This window comes from Homalodisca vitripennis, chromosome 1 (assembly GCF_021130785.1).
Source record: "Homalodisca vitripennis isolate AUS2020 chromosome 1, UT_GWSS_2.1, whole genome shotgun sequence".
Lineage (NCBI taxonomy): Eukaryota > Metazoa > Arthropoda > Insecta > Hemiptera > Cicadellidae > Homalodisca > Homalodisca vitripennis.
The window spans coordinates 241,034,269-241,054,094 of NC_060207.1; positions in this window are offsets into that span (position 1 = coordinate 241,034,269).

A 19,826-nucleotide genomic window follows, 5' to 3' on the forward strand; every position below is an offset into this window, starting at 1 on the left:
AATGTTTGAAACATACCAAGAGTGCAACTTTATCCTTTCATACCCTTACTGAGTTTACCTGAACTTCTAAGGGGCGGAATTATCGCAATATAAATATATCGTCGTCGTACCATCCAACGAGAGAGATGCGTTTCATATCAAGACAGAAATGTAAAATTCCCATCACTCCCCGACCTTGGGCGGCTCACTCAATGAATTCATTTTCCAATTCCACCTTTTTCTTTTAGAGCGCACTAGTATTTTATTCCCAAACGCGTATTCTTTTTCATTAGCAAAAGTCCATGACATCTTTGTATCGTTATTCGCTAAAGTAACAAAAAATATTTACTTCATCCTGTAAACATTTATTGTATATTAGTATCGTAAAGTAGAATTTGTGCTCAGAGAGAAACAACCTTCTTTGAATTCCCTTGACTATACATTTTACTGATTAAACTAGTTATTCCTTTACCCGTATTTAGTAAAATTTAGCTAAAGCAAAGTATTCGGTGTTGACAAAGTTTGGTATAAGTTTTGGATTCTTCAATGTTTTAGTAACTAATTTAAACAAGATTGCTACTGATGTAGCTGTGGATTAAATTTTAATCATCTATAATTCGTTTAAACAATAATACATTTCTTTCAAAGGTCTCGTTAAAAAAATCTAATATGTTGTTGTGGATAAATTAATTCAAGATATCTAATTGTATAACATTATTGATAATTTATTTATGATTTTATTTATGTATAACTTTTTGGCTGAGTGTTAGCGAAGCCAATTGCTCGTGTAAGTGGACAAATTTATTTTTGGCTGTCTGTCTATCAGTCAGCACGTTATCTCGAAAATGGAGCTACCTAAGGACTAGACATTTAACATTGAGTTTTATTATGGAGCATTTCACTTCATAGAATTTGCCTGTTATTAAATAATACGTCTATATTGGTCTGGAGTAACCATGATGACAACAATAAAATAGAAGACAACGCTTTCCACAGAGGAATTGCTTGTAAATAGCTTGGATAAGTTTGTCAGCCAGTCTTAACTAATTTTAAATTTCAATATGGCGGCCATTTAAATCGAGCAATAACTATTATTTAATTATTTTGCAACGTAACCCCAAAAAGCGACACCTATTACAAATAAATCATTTAATTTAAACAACGTTTATTCTTCTTTATTTCATTATTTCTTAAGATTTAAATATGACGACCATTCAAAGTTTAGAAAAAGAAAGTTTATACCTCAGTTATTTGGCACCTCAGACATAAAAAAAAGTGTTATAGAATTATCAGGTATAATTTACAATAATTCTTCTTCTGCATGTTTTGACATACCTAGTGATTCGTCCAGATAACAAGCGTGATAAGTTTTTAGTAGTATGCCACACCGCGGTAATAATTGTGAACACAATAACCACCATAGTTATAGATAGATTCAGACAAAACGTGGTACAGAGACATTATTTACACTCAACTTGGTTACGTTCGTTAGTCCATCTTAATAAATTAAACATTTCAAGATGGCAGCCATTTGTCATTTGGGCAAAATGTTTATCTCGGTTACTTCTTAACTTATAATCAGAATTGAAACTTTTCTTAAAATTGTCATGTAATTTTAAGCCACAATATTCTTATTCTTAAATATCTATAATATATAAGATATCTTAAATAAATTATATATTTAATTTATAACCGCAGCTTCAGTTTGACAGAGATGATGGCTAGACGTGAAACCTTTATAATTTTCTTCAACCTTAACGAGAAAGGATAGGCTATTTTTAAATGAATTATGCTGTATGTCTATCCACAGGAAATCTTGTGAATAATATAAGCTATAGTCCCTGACCTTAATGGACTCGAAATAAAAGTTGAAAAGGTGTTAAATAGGTCGTATTGACTTATTATTTAAAAAATTATGGAGAATATTGTATTATAGATATTTTCTCATTGTTTCTACAGATATCCAACATAACTTTTATACTATAGTCTATGCTTTTAATCTAAATACAGTTATGTATTTTATATTAGTTCATTGGTAAATACATAAAAGTAAGAGATCACATGCGTACAAATCACTTTATTACTAATTCTGAAAATAATATGAGAATGTGTAATGTGGCTTATAATCTTTTAAAATATTATAAAAAAATTTAGGAGTATGTGTAACATTTGTGTTTTAATTTCCTATTTTCAATATAAACCATGTTATTGATGCTGTACTTTTACGAAATGGACTATTTATAGCACAAATTGCTTTTCAGATAAAAGTGCAACCAGAAAGTTTGAGCGAGGGTTTACAGTACAAAACACAGATCAGCTGTGAAGCCAGTATTGAACTGCCGATGAATCATCCAGCCTGTAATTACGGCAACGCCTTTCATACCTTGTGTCGTAGCTATTAATCACTGCCATGGATCAAAACTCCCAGCCATTCTATGGCAGAGGTTATTGATTACTTCAATATTGTCTCATGTCATATCAGTCTTTAAAATCAATCACAAAAATTTCACTTTCGCTTGTCTGTAGCAATGAAAAAAGTCGTATTAATTCAAATATACGTTAATTTATTTTTAAGACATTTCTTCATATACTGACGTTATGTGTCCTTCTGTGCAGTAATTCTTGACATAAAAGTCCTATAGACTTGATAATTGGTAAATAAGTTGCTTTTGATTCAAGAAATAGCTTAAAATATAAAAGGATTGATAGAGAAATTATTTGTTTTACTCACGATTCCAACCAAAAAAGGATATCTAGATGCAATAAGAAATATCACAAATACTTGTGTATGTACCTTCAATATTCTGTTTCAGCGCATTCAACATGAGATAAATTAAATACCTGACACCTAAAGCACCTTATTTTATAATATAGATCATCCTTTTGCGATTTTACATAAAAATAAGAGAGGGAAAATTATATTTCCGGGATATGAAAAGTTTGGAAATGGAACATTTTTAACAACACAAGTCTACATCGAGGCTTGCCTTAGAATACAAAAAATATAGTTTTATTTTAAAACAGAATAAATATTATGATATATATTCTTCAATACTTTTCACAATACTATATACAATAGTTATACTGTATTAGAGAAATATAAAATATATTACGCAATGATTCTGGCTTTTGACAGGAGACCCTTTTGGGAGGGGGGGGGGAGAAATGAAAGGTCTGTCAAAACCAGACCACTGCCCTTAAGGTGTTGTTCAATGTTCACTGATAATACAAAGCGCCTGATCTCATTAGTCTAAGCCCCTTGATAATTAACGAGCGGTGAATTACATACTAATTTTGCAGTTGAGGCTCTGAAGTTTACAGTTGTTAAAACTTTACTTAGTTACTGGTATATGTTATATGTACTTAGTTACTAATCAATGGGTTGTTACTTATACTCTAAAAATGGTACACAGTTTTTTTTTTCTCTCATTAGTAATGACAAGCGTCAAAATGAGCAAAAAAGGTTTTAAATATTGCTCCTTACATTTACAATGTTTAAATAATAATTTTATTTATTTAAATTATTTAATTAATTTATATATCTTTATGAACATAGTCTTACTGTGCACTTCAATGCACTGTAATATAAGCCAGTAATTGATACTCGTGAGTCGTATTCACATTTGATATTTGTAAGCTTATGGTTTTAAACTTTTTTGTTCAAGTTCGCGTAGCAGAACTACTACGTGCAACAGATCAACAGATAAACTTACTTGAGAACAGGCCACATACATCTGGTTATGGAAGAAACTTTTTTTTTTTTTTTCACTGTCACAGAGAAATAGAGTCTGACTTGGACCTGTACCGTTTTAAATTGAAACTGATAAATTCCAGTAATACAGGAAAATTGTGTCACCTGTACTACAGACAGTGATGCCTTACGGTATTGTGCCGTTCTTGCATAGTTTAGGAAGGATGAAGTTCCGTAACAATATTATTAGAGATCCAGTAACTATATCCTCCCATAGTGACATACAGTTACATATGTCTTCGAGCGTTCTGTCCAAAGCTTCGAATTCTCCTTTATGGCCCATAGTTCATTCGTTCTAGAAAATCATTCTGGAATAACTCGGGCTGAGTTATAATGTTTCAATGAGTTATGGGGCAACGTAATGGCCCAATGTTCCGTTTTGCACCATCCAAAAATGCGGCTGATATTCAAGATACAACCGCGACATCTACAATATTTTTTCCTTAGGCTTGCAAGCAATTAATTAACTATATAATAATAATAATTGACATTACAATTAATTAGGATAATTAATTTATTTTTAAGTTAAAGTATACCCTTATATTTACGCCCAAATACACTTCTACCATTAGGTAACAGGAAGTAAATGTATGTGAGAACTCTTTTTCACATTAACCGGGTGCTTTTCTAGGGTTATCTAGGTGAGATACTTTGTACCATCTCAAAAATACAAGTACTTTATTGTTTTGCATATTTAAATTTAAAGAAGGACTATTTAATAAAGTAAGAGAGGAAATGTCTGTAATTGTATAATTGACTTTTGATATTATAACTATGACACTTAACTATGAAATATCACAGCTTTCTAGTTAGTGTGTAGCTTAATAATAGATGTGAGGAATAATCAGATCCTTCATCAAAGTGGACAGCAACTATGCTTTTAATATTTCACATATTTACAGGCTGAATTTTAAAAATTCTTTTCTTTCTACGCATCTAAAGCCTATAAAGAACAGTTCCGCTCAGCTTTATGGCCTTATAGATTTTGAAAAATTTAACCAGGTAAGCAAAGGTATTTGACATTTTTACAGGATATATATATATATATATACAGCGTGGCGCAAAAGTCACTGGACAGTTGGTTATTTTTATTCTATAAATTATTTTTATTACAAACAATACCACAATTATTTTTTATATTCAAATTGTTTTCAGTATTCATTAATACATCTTTGAAGTCTTTCTGGAATACTGTTACATGCTCTACGCCATAGTGTGGGATCATTGTCCAAATCATAAAATGCGTCATGTATGTAGTCTTTCAGTTCGTCAATAGTATGAGGCTTTCGAGAATAAACAGAGTCCTTGACTACTTCCCATAGGAAAAAATCCATTGGTGTGATATCTGGTGAACGTGGGGGCATGTCAATATCTGCCCTTCGACCAATAACTTTTCTTTGGAAACGTTCGTTTAAATAATCGCGAACGGCAGTGGCGTAATGTGGTGGAGCACCATCGTGTTGAAAGTAAAGTTATTGAAAGTTTTTCTGCAAACTTCATGAGTCCTGGTACCGCTTAGTTAATTTAATTAATTTATTGCCTACTTAAAACAGCATAATTACCAACATTTAGTAATACCAACATCACGGACGAAAACTGTTGTACTACGTCTTGCTGTTATTTTTTTCTTCTTTTAACCAACTGTCCAGTGACTTTTGCGCCACCCACATGTATATATATAAGATGGGTGAGATTTCTGAATGCATAATAATGTGATTTAATTTGTATGATAGCAATGATCGTATGGACAGACAACGATGGAAAGAAAAGAAGTGGGAGTCAGTGAGACAGTTCGTCAAACTGAAGTAACATGCACAATATCCACTTAGTTTTTAATAATTAACATAATTTCAGGTCGAATCATCCCAAATTTATTCTTTAGAGCATCTAGAGCCTTTAAAGAAAAGTTGGCCCAAGTTTCATGGTTCCAGATCTTATAGTTTATATAAAAATGTGTCATTTCATTTATGTTATTAGCAAATTAATACGTTTAATCTCAAAAAGCGAGACTATAAGGTTTTGATCCGTAACGAAAGTTAAGTTAAATACACTTTAAAAGCTTTAAAACATTTTTATTATTACGACTCATAAAATACCCTAATTTAATTTAACTTCATGACAATATGCAATATCACGGTTGGGGTCATATTTAAATAAAATTATTAAACTGTATGAAAAAGTAATTTTGACTATATTATTATGTTTAGTTGCACATGATTTACATAAAATACAAGTAATTCAGCAAATACCCTAAAGGAGAATGATACAGTATTTGGCGGAATGAGTGCAATAGTGTCAATATTGGGACTGGCAATATTTGCCAGAACGATGTCTCTGGCAACAATCGTGTTAAATTGAACGGGAAATTGCTAACAACAGACTTTTAGTTTGTTGCTGGTACACTCACGTATCAATTTGTCTATAGCAAAAAGACAATTTTTCAATATTATTCTGTAATACAGTAGTAATAATAGTAATAACTGTAATAGGTGTATGCAACTTAAAATAGTAGATTGATGCGACAATTTATAAAACTGTGGACATAAAAGTAGGCCTATACATTAACACCCTCGCGCAGCGAACAAAGGGATGTAATATTTCTAAAACAACTAAAGAAAGCACTTCTCTTTGTTCAGCTTGCAGCTTCTGTGTATATTTGTGTACCGTAAATCCGATCGTTACGATTTCATATTGCAACTGGACAATCACCGAGTCTTCAACCATTTATCTAAGACGGTGAGTATCAACTATTTACACAATTATTAATTTAAGTAAATGTAGTGTTACGTAAATAAATTAACAATATTATAAACTAAAATAGCTTAAATATCAAAAATAAGATTTTTATTTCTAAATGTGTAGTACTTGACCAGTGCTCTTACTTTTGATTTGTCGTTTTTCAAAATAATTTATTTTTATTACTAAAATTTATATCACTTTTGACTTTTTAACTTGATATTATTAACAATAATAAAAAATATTATATACTTTAATACTATCAAAATTGAAATAGTAATAATCTACGAAACTGTTTTGAAAATTAGTAGCTTTTGTAATTAAACTGTTTAAAGTTTATTTTCAGTGGTGCAGATATACTAATTATAAAATCAGTAGATATAGACAGTTTTAGTATTTTTACCATTATAAACAGATTTATGATTATATTAACAGATTATATTTTTGCATTATGATTCCTTAATGCAATGTTAATTCATCAAAGGATTAATAGCATTAGAGATGTATTTTCATTACTCGTATAAAATTTAATTAATCTACGATTATTTTTAGAACCGTGTAAACATTTTATTATACTTACTAGTATCAAATTTTAATTTGCGTTCCTAATGTAAATCGAGTTCATTTCATTTAAATACTGTGCACATTAAAGTATACCACTATAATTAGTTTTTTTGATTAATTTTTCAAGATGTTTTTAAAATTATTATAGCTCTCCAAAACTACTCGGAGAGAGTCCAAAATACTGACACAAATAAATTAACTAGGTACTTTGAAAAGGATGAGGCACAATTGAAAAACTAGTCAATTTATAACAAGTTAATGAATATGTGGTTTTAAATAGCCTATTTAAATATTTATTTATATTTTTTTAATATACCTATTTTTATGATACTTCTAGGAAGTGTTCCATAATTTTTTTATATTTCCGGTGATGGTTAACTAAATTTAATATTCTATTGATAAACAAATCACTTGAACATTGGAAATTTCAGTCTTTTTTACCACCATCCTGGTATTCCACTGTTTAACATGCACCAATAATGAAACAATAATTTTACTATTTAAAAGTTTCAAACTGCTGCATTTACTCTACGAGATTACTTATGGTCATAAATGATAGTTAAGTCATTGAAAAGTTATGGTACCCTTAATGCAATATTAATCCATCAAATTGTCTATCGTTGGTATTTGCCATATTCAGCAAATACGAATAAATATGGAAGTAATATCCTGTTGAAAACTGTTAAATTCAAATATTTAAAAAATTAATATTGAGACGCAAATAAAATATTTTACATTGAACGTAAAATAATACTTGCATATTGTATCCCGTTCCTGTTAATTGAGATATTAACCCTACTTAACATACTTTGTGATAAAATGTTTAATTTAGTTTATTGAAAACCCTCTAAACACTTAGTTTCCTTAACTATAAAGATATTTTTCATCAAAAAACAAAATCTTTATATCAAGAAGTGCTCAGGGAAGATAGGTTTATCCTGCTTGGATCAGTGCATTATGGAAAACTCTTATAGCAGTCGTTTATGACAGGACTCTTGAGATCTGGAGACATCAACTGATCGTCGTAAATCGTCCATCTGTTACAATCGATAAGCGATTTGTTATATAATCGCGACCATATTCTGACACCATTCTCTTAAACTCTGTAATAACCCTCCTAATAGACTGGACATTCGAGTCGAATAGTTAGTCATATACTACTTGACTATATAATAATGAAAAATGTATAAACAGAATATTATAACAGGAGAAACCCCGGTTAAATCCAATATATTAAATTAGTATTGATTGAAAAGAATCATATTTAATGTAAGTGGTTGATAACCTAATGTGTGGTTAAAATAAATTAAGTTTTCAAGAGAAACAGCTGTGATACATCTCATGTTACCTGGAACATAATATTAGGGGGATGACAACATGAAAGTACAACAAAAAACTGTAATTCATATAATGTGGCGAATACTACAATATTTCTATTTCAACAGTAAAATTGTAAAATGGGATGTGTTCGTGAAGTAATTTATCCAACTCGCGCACTATCTACAGTTCTAAGAGTAATCCTATCTTAATAATTAGGCTCTCCCACAGGACCTTAAGGAGATAATCATTATAGTTCGGGGTCCAAAAAATTTGTTTAAGAGATGACTAAACTGAAAATATTGATAGAAAAAGGTAATTGCAAAGAAGTGCAAAGTTTCTATATTTATTTTTAATATTGAAAAATTAAAATACCGGTACTACATATCCTTTAATTATTTTACCAAAGTTTTATCCATTAGTAACTCTAATAAATTATAGACTTCAAATACAGGAGTTTATTACTAGATTTAGCTGGGTTTTTTTTTTCGGAATCCCTTTAGGGGAAGGGACGCATGAAAGGCAACGGCTGTCGGAAACCACGTGGCTGCTCAGGAGATGATGTTTGTTGAAAGTAACAAAGCCCTCTGATCTCATTAGTCTAAGATCTTAATCATTAACGGATGGTGAAACGCACAACATCTCTCTCTTGCTGACAAGAGCCTGTCAACAATTTTAACGTAATTTGACTTTCTCCATTGTTAGTAGTCCTAACTAATGAAACGTTTTATTAACTATCTTTTAGACAAGATTATCCTTTCTTTCAGTGATAAATACGGGGAGTACGTACAAGGCAGATAGCATCATGTAACTCGGAAATACTCCATATTACCTTTTACTATCTGACGTGAACTAAGGCACGGCATTTACTATAACTTTAAAAATTATAGTAAAATACTATTCTCATAAGTAATAATTTTTTTCTCTATATTAAAGATGTGTTATTAGGGATACAAGAGCAGAAGAATAAATGGTTGTTTAGGAGTCCTGGGAGCTACACAATATTCTCACCAAACTTTAAATTCTATCATTTTTTAAGTTTGGAAAATATTTTTTCAATTTAAAAATATTAATTGCAAATTTGAACTTAAATATTTTGCAATATAGGAGGGAGGGTTGAGGAAAAATTACAAAATATTCTAACTCAGCTTTTTTTTATAGTGTGAACATAGGCTCTGTACTAGATTTGTTACTGATTGAACATTTATATTGGTAATATAAAAGCAATAAATATAATTGAGTTTATGTTGATTGATGTTTTACAAATATGGTGGAAAATGCTTTAAGCGTGACAGGAGCTTTCTTAAGACACATACACAATTTTCCAATTGCCACGTTTAGTTAATAATATGTATATTAGGAGTGTCTGATATCCATTCAGAATTCTCCTTTTCATAATAGTAGATATTAATCACATTTATTTAATAAGTACCAATTATTTATATGACATGTTTATAATCCCTTACATTTGATGTGTTACATTCTACAAAATAAAATGTATATATTTCATTCTCATTAAATGCTAAGCATTGTAATGAACGTTTTTAACTTAAGGGAGTTTAGTACGTTAAATATTGAATATGGATTTGTAAAAAATTAAGTTTGCGGTGTTAACCATTATGTGGTATTTTCAGGTTAAAATAGTATAAGATACAAGTATGTTTAATAATTAGAACATATTTAAAAATTCTTTAAAGCACAGCTTATACAGCCTATACCTGACATTTTGCATTCCGAATACCTAACACTCATCAAACTTATATTTACTAGTAACATGTTGGCTATGTCAGCTAAGTAGGCAAAAGACTGATACTATGCGAAAGTTGGAGTTTATCTCCACCATTTCACATTACACTCAGTACATATATGTACTGTTTATACGTATAAATAAATAAATATATATATATATATATATATATATCGTTTAGGTAAAAAACCATTTAAGTTGATTTATAAGCGTACCACAACGTTATTGTGATTGGAAATAAATTTTTAAAATTAACATTTAATAAGAACTCTCCCCCTTATTTTTGGTTAATTCCCTCATAGCCCTTTACAGTCTAATCTATTTTGCTTTTTCCAATTGTATTGATGTAAAGAAAAAAAACCTTGCCACGAAATAACAGTAAAGGTTTTAAAAATCTAACAAATATTGTGTTGTGTTGTAAAAGTGTTGTTTATAGAAATTATATTATTTGCTTCAATATTTGCTAATATTGCATAGTAAACTAAATATAGCTACAAGGCAGATTTACATATGAAATTTAAATGTACTGCAGTTCGGTGTACGGCCCAAGTTAATAATTCAGTAGCTTCAGTTACTCTTATGAATAAACGAGATGATGTCAGAGATATAGCGCCAGTACACAGCCTGACACTCTATGTTATCCTGCTGTACTATCTCCGGAGTGAGATTGCTTCCACCCTCATCGTGTAGGGAACATAGGAGTGTGATATTTTTAAAACAACTATAGCAAAAACTCCTTCGTTGTTCTATTAAAATACACATCCTATAATTATTTTCACGCAATACTAGTCCTTATTTTTCAACAGCAAAATTACATCTACTCCAACAATTCAACAAAGACGATGAGCACCAATTATTTACTAGCAATTAAAATAATTATTATATATGTGCAAAAAATTAACTTTATGTAACATATTAAAATAATGTGTTATATAATTAGTTTGTTTTCAAATTTATTTATCAAGCATATTCTCATTGCCAACATGGTATCCTATCCGATTAATGTAAAAATATTAACTGACCTTCAATTAGATACCATTAAGTGACATATACCGTTTTCGAACTTTATATTAAAAGCAACATGTATAAAAGTATACACATAAAGCTCCATGGAACATTTCATTGCAATAAGTCAGTTCTTTCTCAAATACAGAAATGGATAATGACAAAAACTGAAATGAAATTTGTCTAACCACTCCGGTTTGCTAAAAGTCAGTCAATAAAAGGTTTTATATATGAAAAAGCGCACTTTTTAAACCATGTAATTGCCTTTTTTTAAATAATATTAAAAATTGTTTAACAAGTAATGAAACGATTATTATATATGACAGTTTAATTAAATGAATGTGGACAATCAGAATAATGAAAATACAAACATCCCGAAGTAGTTTGTAATCTCCTATAAATTATGGTAGTGATAACGTTTGCTCTTTTGACTATTACCTCATTTTTACGAAATAAGAAAACTTTAAGTTCATACTGCAACCATCCTGAACTTTTTTTGTATTCGTTTTGAACATGAAAACAAAATGTTTTGAAAATTAACAAAATTTATCAAAACTGTTATTCCTTTTCTTTTACTTCGCTCCACGATCCTCAACAGGTTGAATATCCTTTTAAATAATAATTAAAATAGCCAACCCTTGTCAATTAACATATCCAAAAATAAAATAGATTAATTTTAGAACTTTATTAATTTCAAACGTTGCTTTTAGTTATATATGTGTTTTTTCAATGGTTTATATTATGCAATAGCCTAAACAACAAATTTTTAATAACGCAAACTGTCTACATCATACACGTTTTATTTTTTAATGCTTAATAATAAACAAATAGGAGGAAAATGCTAACATATAAGTAACTTTTTATAAATGTGATATAAACTTATAATAGTTTTAAACAGTTTAAAAAAAAGTAACATGGTATTATGGAATAGTTGTTGAATGTTTAAATTGGTTAAAATTTAATATACCTTATAAAATGACAAATTAAATCTTTGACCAATGCTATGCAATAAGAGTTTTTAATGGTTTCACTTTTAAGATTAAGGTTGTGACATATTATGAGCAAGGGTTGCTGTGAGAGGACTTATTTAAATAGGTTAGATTGGCAGTGCAATATCCTCAAATGAACCAAGACATATTTTATTTTGTGACAACATCTTATTAAATTGATTCACAAAAAATTTAATTAACAATTGATTGGGTCAACCGATATATTAAGCACAATATTTTTAATACCTTAATACTTTGAAGACATATTTAATGTTAAATTACTCATTACAATTTATTTTAGATTTAATTCATTATAACATTTACTAGTAATTCTTGTAGTGTTGCAATAATTATGAGTTCATGGACTAACGGGAGAAACTTTCTTTTAAATAGCTAAACATTTACATGAATTTACATTTTCGAAATTGTGAACATTTAAATAGATATGGAATTGAAAATGATTAAATGAACCCTAAAATATACTAAGTTCTTAAAATTACTTACATTTTATTTCGCTTCACACTTATTACGCCTAGAGATATTTTTCCGCACACGAACACCAACACTAGCACTCCCGAACCTCGCTTTTCGACTTGCCGTCCTCGACTTACCCTCTCCTCCTTGTTCTTCAGTTTTGATGTTATTCTCCCGCCAGCTCATGACCACGCCTCTGCCAAATCTCTCCATCATAATTGGTGAGTACCAATTTTTCATATCAGCATGGCTGCCCCTTACATCGTCGCACGGTTTTTTTTATATATATATAGCATTTTAAGCAAGCATTTCCTGTTTGTTCACCATCGCTGTCTGGGCGGATGTGCGTATCCACTTACATCCGGAGGATGTTTGTCTCGAATTGTAATACAAGACTTCCTTTCCAGCAACTATCTGTACATTGATTCTATGAATTTTATTTTACTAATAATTACGTATGTCTTACAAATGCTACTCAATAACCGAGATAAAATGGTTTCACTAATTGTAAAATTGTAATGTAAAAGTACCCTCCCTCTTGAAACTTTTAATTGAAGCTTGATGACGAACTTATTTAAAGCTTTGTAAGCTCTATTTCCATCTCAAGTTTGATTTTAATCAAAGAATTCTGAATTACAAGATGTACTGTATTTAAAAAAATTTATTTTATAATCTCATACATTCTCACATATAAGATCAATCTGACAGATTACTCTGATCAGCGGAAATTTAAATTAACATTTATGGAAGTTGTACTATAAAGATTATTGTAACATCTAATATTCTATAATATCAACAGGGAAGAAGAAGAACATGAACTAATATAACAGACCAGCAATAAATCAACTATCAAATTTAATATACAATTATTTGAGGTAAATACTTTGATTATATTTATAGCAACAACATTTTGAAATGCAATAACATATATATTAAAACATTTTTAACATAATCATTAAAAATCTGAGTACGATTGGACGTTCGTTCTCTTTGAGATTTAATATTCTGTAATTTTACTCAACGCCTGATGAATTGTTGTGTAAATTATTATGCGTGAAGTATAATCGTAATTTATAATGCTCTTTCTCACATACTCTCTACAAGGTAATCTGGACATACACTATTACACCAGTGTGGGGGAGCTTTATCTCGTACTGCTAGGGACAGAGCACAGAGGTACGTCACCCTAGAGATTCCAACACATGTATTACAGCTTACTCTGTTCACAAACTTGATAGAAACAAGTCTCTTGTACATACTCTCTACAAGTGTAATCTAGACACACACCATTACACCAGTGTGGGGGAGCTTTATCTCGTACTGCTAGGGACAGAGCACAGATACGTCACCCTAGAGATTCCAACCCATGTATTACAGCTTACTCTGTTCACAAACTTTAAACGAAACCCATATTTTGTACATAAATGGTTTTAACAGTTTGATATTTCTAGTATACGCTTCACCTCTTTCCCCAAAGTTTTTTTTAACTTACTAAAAATATTTAATGCAAATTCTTGTAATAATGTAATATTGTTTTAATGTTTATGATATTAGGACTACTAAAGTTACAAAGTCTGAAATTGTGTTTCTGTTTTCATGGTTGTAGGATTAAAATACTAATATAAAACAAGATAATACAAAATTGGAAGATGCATGTCACTTTTTATATTATACTATGACTTTACGTAGCTCTGTCCTGTAGTTAATTGTTATTTCCATATTATAATAGTAAAATTTAATGTACAATATAATAGTAAATAAAGTTTATGTGCCATAAAGTGGATGAGCAATAAGCATGGTGCAGTAAAACTATGTAGACTACACTGCACCCTGAGGTTATACTGTTCCACACCGTTTATATGCTATACATCATACACATGATATATACACATCATATCAACAATGGTCTGTTTTATAAAATTATATAATTCTTTGGAATAAATTATTTATGTTTTCCGTATTTATTAAAAGCTTTAAATCACTGATAAAACTAAATATGATACCTCAGGAGAGTTTTTTTATATTATTATAAAACTATAAATTACATGTTTTTACTTATAGCTTATTTTATCATATTTCTTAAAATTGCACTAGAGTCAGTATGATAAAAGTCATAATTTACCTTCGCCTTATCATATTTAGCATAACTGAAGGCTTTATGGGACTAGCAATCGGGTATCATTTCAACGTCACAAAGACACTTGTAAACATTTACACAATTTCACATCTGCCACTATCACCACTGTTTCAGCTGACTTTCATGTTTATAAATATTACACAAAGTAAGTATCTACAAAATGCTATATAAGTATTCCATTATACAACTGAGATACAACTGCTATTTTGGATAATGAATCTTTTTGAATTCAAAGGTTTCAGATGAAAAATGAGGGAAAACTAGTAAAACTTTTACGTACAACAACGTATAGATTTTCTGTCAAGAGCAGTAAATATATCTTAATGTAAGTATGCGAGCTATGCATTAACTGAAATATATCTCTCAACAAATAAGAGCTATTTTGTTTTTTCTCCACGAAGACATTGAACATGTCGCCACTGATATGAACATATCTCATCCATTATAGACGTATTTCTTTACAGAATGTAGTCATGCATGGGTACATCTTATATTTGCACATCTATATTTTATAAATGATGGAGAAGTTCATTATAACTATTCAAAATTATTATTTAATATAAAACTCAAACTCATCCAAGACACTCTATACCAAACATAAAGTAACTCTTGAGATTAACTTGTAATATGAATTGTAGAAGCCCAAAATCAATTACAATACAAAATTATTTTAATTACATGATTAGCTAAATAGTTAAAATACCAGAACTTAAAGTGGTCTTAACTAAGTGTTATGATAAGTCCTTTACTAGATTCATAAAGTAAGCCAAGCGTTTACAATACGTCTCTATTATACTTACATAGCAAACACATACAAATCTAGCTGCGCCATGCATCCTAAACCATATTCTACATACATACCTCAGTTTGGCCAACCAGTTACCTTCAAACTGGCTTCAATTTATAAAAACTATTGCAACCTAAATGTTTTCCGATTTAGGAGGATGCTAATGTTTTCCTTTTTTAAGCTTGATGTTTAGGTTATTAATTATTATATATAAGAAAATATAACTCAAAATTCCAGAAATTATTGACTTCAATGGTAAAATTCACTTTAACGTGGACGTATTTTTTTAATATCACTCGACAGTACAAATTTTATTCAGTATTAAAAATGAAATATAAATTGTTATAATACAATCACTAGTATTCAAATTTACTCAGTAGGACATGGCTAATAATGTAATAACCTGAATAAAGTGCAAATATTAACTGAAATATTATGTGGCTATGGAAATTACTTAACAAAACATTAAACAATTAAGTATCAAGACCAAATGCCTGAGTGTTACTCTAAAGTTGTTATCCTAAGCTCTATGAGCCAACATGTACACAAGATCCGGGAAACAAGAGCGTTATACAATAGTACAATGTTAAGTTTCACTCTCTCATGTCGGTTATCTGGACACAGAACATTGCCCTGGCCGGTGTGTTTTGTCTGTTAATGAGCACATTCATGAAAGGGTGAATATGATGCAGAGTCTGTGTTCCCAGCAACGTTGAAATGTGGTAACTTGAAACCCTGTGTATTATTCTCTTTCTTTTTCTTTCGTTGTTAAGCAAACAACACCAGCCATAAAACCTTTTTATACATTGTAGTTTCACATTATCTCCTCAACTGTTACCATTAACAACTGCAGTTATAGTGATTGTATTTCACAAAGTATGCTGCATGTTATTATAACTGCTGACGTAGTAAAAATAACATAATTCCAATAAATAATTCATCAAGCTTAAATTGGCGAAAAGATTTTAGTCTCTATAAGGCCTATTTCTTAGATGGATAAATCTATCTGATATAAATGATATATTTAATTAGTATCAAATTCATGTGACAATTGAAGTTTACAGAAAAGGCTGTTTAGCGGATTTTAAAAAACCCAATGGAAGCGCCTGAAATTCTACACAGCGCAGCGTGATAAAAGCAAAGCGATAGTTGCACTAATTGCTGTCATCCGTAATTTCACCCCGAATTGATCGCCCGCAGAGTGGTGGACCTCAAAAGGAGTATCATTTGAAACTTTAATTTACACGGAAATATATCCTAACGCATTTTTAAGGTAAGTAAAAAGTTAGTGGTAAACATCGCCAAAATAATCTCAGTGTGGTCCATGACACAAGGACAGCCATATGCTTCAAAAGCGCTGATAGTGAAAATCCTTAAAGATATATAATAATTTATTTTCATTTATATTGAGTTAATTCATTTTCCTTGAAGAAACGTTTCACCTTTTCTTCAGGAAACGTTTACAGCGCAAATGGTTGTGTAAGTTTTTGGAAATTAAATCTAAATACCTAACAAGTAAAAGAATTGTTCTTTTAAGCCCAATTCAATTATAAATTACTGAAACTGCAAATCAATAAACCATTTTTAAAGTCATTACAAAGAGTATTCTCCAATCTATCAACCATAAAAACATTATTAATTATTTTTAAACTGAATAGTTAAGTGCAGTTAACTTAATAAAAAAATTATGAAAAGGGATTTTTTAACTTTCAGATCTCACTACAGTGTCTTTGCCAGGCGTATCGCTGCCCTATATATCAAAATCAATTTAAAAATATCTAAAACTGCCTATCACCAACAAAAGAGTAAAATTCTAGAAATATCCATAAATTTATCTTTCTATGGCATCTTTGGGGGGTAAATATTATTTAGAAATGTGTCAAAAAGTTTAAGTACACCTACCCTAATCCAATTAAAAAGATGCAATATTGCGTTCTTTTGTGATACATCATAAACAGATTACGGTGCATTATAAACAGGTTGTAATACAAATAACACAACGTCTTCTGCTATAATAAATCAAGCTCAGTAATCTCAGGCTGACACGTTTTACAAACGACATACGATACAAGTTCAGGAGCACTGTCGTATATACGAGTCAATATTGTTCTGGAGTTATACATCATAAACAAGTTGTAATACAAATAACACAACGTCTTCTGCAATAATAAATCAAGCTCAGTAATCTCAGGCTTGACACGTTTTACAAACGACATACGATACAAGTTCAGGAGCACTGTCGTATATACGAGTCAATATTGTTCTGGAGTTATACATCATAAACAGGTTGTAATACAAATAACACGACGTCTTCTGCAATAATAAATCAAGCTCAGTAATCTCAGGCTGACACGTTTTACAAACGACATACGATACAAGTTCAGGAGCACTGTCGTATATACGAGTCAATATTGTTCTGGAGTTATACATCATAAACAAGTTATGGTACAAATACGACATCTACGAAAATACATCCAGCTCTTGAAGTCAGACTTTACACAGTTTACAACCTACACAGGATACGTGTACAGGAGCACTGTCGTATATACAAGTCAATATTGTTCTGGAGTTATACATCATAAACAAGTTATGGTACAAATACGACATCTACGAAAATACATCCAGCTCTTGAAGTCAGACTTTACACAGTTTACAACCTACACAGGATACGTGTACAGGAGCACTGTCGTATATACAAGTCAATATTGTTCTGGAGTTATACATCATAAACAAGTTATGGTACAAATACGACATCTACGAAAATACATCCAGCTCTTGAAGTCAGACTTTACACAGTTTACAACCTACACAGGATACGTGTACAGGAGCACTGTCGTATATACGAGTCAATATTGTTCTGGAGTTATACATCATAAACAAGTTATGGTACAAATACGACATCTACGAAAATACATCCAGCTCTTGAAGTCAGACTTTACACAGTTTACAACCTACACAGGATACGTGTACAGGAGCACTGTCGTATATACGAGTCAATATTGTTCTGGAGTTATACATCATAAACAAGTTATGGTACAAATACGACATCTACGAAAATACATCCAGCTCTTGAAGTCAGACTTTACACAGTTTACAACCTACACAGGATACGTGTACAGGAGCACTGTCGTATATACGAGTCAATATTGTTCTGGAGTTATACATCATAAACAAGTTATGGTACAAATACGACATCTACGAAAATACATCCAGCTCTTGAAGTCAGACTTTACACAGTTTACAACCTACATAGGATACGTGTACAGGAGCACTGTCGTATATACGAGTCAATATTGTTCTGGAGTTATACATCATAAACAAGTTATGGTACAAATACGACATCTACGAAAATACATCCAGCTCTTGAAGTCAGACTTTACACAGTTTACAACCTACATAGGATACGTGTACAGGAGCACTGTCGTATATACAAGTCAATATTGTTCTGGAGTTATACATCATAAACAAGTTATGGTACAAATACGACATCTACGAAAATACATCCAGCTCTTGAAGTCAGACTTTACACAGTTTACAACCTACACAGGATACGTGTACAGGAGCACTGTCGTATATACGAGTCAATATTGTTCTGGAGTTATACATCATAAACAAGTTATGGTACAAATACGACATCTACGAAAATACATCCAGCTCTTGAAGTCAGACTTTACACAGTTTACAACCTACACAGGATACGTGTACAGGAGCACTGTCGTATATACGAGTCAATATTGTTCTGGAGTTATACATCATAAACAAGTTATGGTACAAATACGACATCTACGAAAATACATCCAGCTCTTGAAGTCAGACTTTACACAGTTTACAACCTACACAGGATACGTGTACAGGAGCACTGTCGTATATACGAGTCAATATTGTTCTGGAGTTATACATCATAAACAAGTTATGGTACAAATACGACATCTACGAAAATACATCCAGCTCTTGAAGTCAGACTTTACACAGTTTACAACCTACACAGGATACGTGTACAGGAGCACTGTCGTATATACGAGTCAATATTGTTCTGGAGTTATACATCATAAACAAGTTATGGTACAAATACGACATCTACGAAAATACATCCAGCTCTTGAAGTCAGACTTTACACAGTTTACAACCTACACAGGATACGTGTACAGGAGCACTGTCGTATATACGAGTCAATATTGTTCTGGAGTTATACATCATAAACAAGTTATGGTACAAATACGACATCTACGAAAATACATCCAGCTCTTGAAGTCAGACTTTACACAGTTTACAATCTACACAGGATACGTGTACAGGAGCACTGTCGTATATACGAGTCAATATTGTTCTGGAGTTATACA